At 49.4% G+C, this 1,814-nt stretch overlaps 1 pseudogene; it reads left to right on the top strand.

The window, feature by feature from the left end:
* Positions 1 to 527: 527 nt before the first annotated feature.
* Positions 528 to 1,533, top strand: LOC105003808 (annotated as a pseudogene).
* The last annotated feature ends 281 nt before the right edge of the window (positions 1,534 to 1,814 follow it).

Below are 1,814 nucleotides of genomic sequence, written 5' to 3' on the forward strand. Positions count from 1 at the left end.
ATGGACATGAATTTGAGTAAACTCTGGGAGTTGGTGATGGACATGGAGGCCTGGCATGCTGCAGTCCATGGGGTCGCAAAGAGTTGGACATGACTGAGTGACTGAACTAAACTGAACCTGCCCCTTAGAACACAGAGAAAGTCATGGAGGCTGAAGCCAATTTCCTACAAACAAGAAAATGGGGACACAGGAAGGCTTCTGTGCCCAGGAACCTCACAGGGTCCCGCTCAGTTTCAAAGACATATCATTTTATAGCCTCTCTTCTACCCAGGCCTCATTCAACAGAGCCCAGGGAGGGCCTTTTGGGGGATGCTTATCCAGTGAAAGCCCCAGTGGGAACAGTGTCAAGGGGATGCAATGACCTGGTTCCACTTGGACAAATGAAATAAGATGGATGGAGTGATAAAAATCCAGATCCTGATCTCACTAACCTCAAAGCAGAAAAATCCTTTGCAGCTCTCTGCTCCTCCCTGATTTGACAGAGAGCCACATCGTCCATGCTATGTAAGATGCATCCCTGAAAGAAGATGGTGAAAGTCAAAGTGAATGGATTTGGCTGTATCAGGCACTTGTTCACTATGGCTGCTTTTAACCTGGTGAAGTAGTCATCATTGCCATCAGTGACCCCATCATTGACCTTCACTACATGGTCTATGTGTTCCAGTATGATTCCATCCATGGCAATTTCCATGGCACAATCAAGGCTGAGAATGGGAAGCTCATCATCAATGGAAAGGCCATCACCATTTTCCAAGAGTGAAATATCACCAACATCAAATGGGGTGATGCTGGTGCTGAGTATGTGGTGGAGTCCACTCATATCTTCACTACCATGGAGAAGGCTGGAGCTCACTTGAAGGGTGGAACCAAGAGGGTCATCATCTTTGCCTTTTGCTGATGCCCCCATGTTTGTGATGGGTGTGAAGCATGAGAATTATGACAACTTCCTCAAGATTGTCAGCAGTGTCTCCTGTACCACCAACTGCTTGTTCCCCCCCTCCCCACTGGCCAAGGTCATCCATGGCCATTTTGGCATGGTAGAGAGATTCATGACCACAGTCCATGCCATCACTGCCACCCAGAAGACTATGGATGGTTCCTCTGAAACCGTGGTGCGATGGCCAAGGGGTTGCCCAAAAACTCATCTCTGTTTCTATTGGCATTGCCAAGGTCATGGGCAAGGTCATCCCTGAGCTGAATGGAAAGCTCATGAGCATGTCCTTCCATGTCCCCATCCCCAACATGTTGGTTGTGGATCTGACCTGCTGCCTGGAGAAACCTGCCAAGTATGATGAGGTCAAGAAGGTGATGAAGCAGGTGTCAGAGGGCCGCCTCAAGGGCATTCTGGGCTACACTGAGGACTGGGTTGCCTCCTGCGACTTCAACAGTGATACTCACTCTTCTACCTTCAATGCTGGGGCTGCCATTGCCCTCAATCACCACTTTGTCAAGCTTATTTCCTGATACAACAATGAATTTGGCTATAGCAACAGAGTGATGGACCTCATGGTCTACATGGCCTCCGAGGAGTAAGAGTCCCTGGACCACCAGCCCTAGCAAGAGCACGAAAGGAAGAGAGAGGTCCTCAACTCTTGGGGAGTCCTTGCCCCACCTTGATCCTCCAGCACACTGAGAAATCTCCCAAGGCCCACACAGTTTCCATCCCAGACCTCTTGAGGAAGGCGAGGGTTAGGGAGCCCTACCTTGTCATGTACCATCAATAAAGTACCTTTACCAGATGGTAAAGCGTCTGTCTTGCAGTGCAGGAAACCCAGGTTCAATCCCTGGGTTGGGAAGATCCCCTGGAGAAGGAA

The sequence above is a fragment of the Bison bison genome, unplaced genomic scaffold (assembly GCF_000754665.1).
Source record: "Bison bison bison isolate TAMUID 2011002044 unplaced genomic scaffold, Bison_UMD1.0 scf7180017864471, whole genome shotgun sequence".
Lineage (NCBI taxonomy): Eukaryota > Metazoa > Chordata > Mammalia > Artiodactyla > Bovidae > Bison > Bison bison.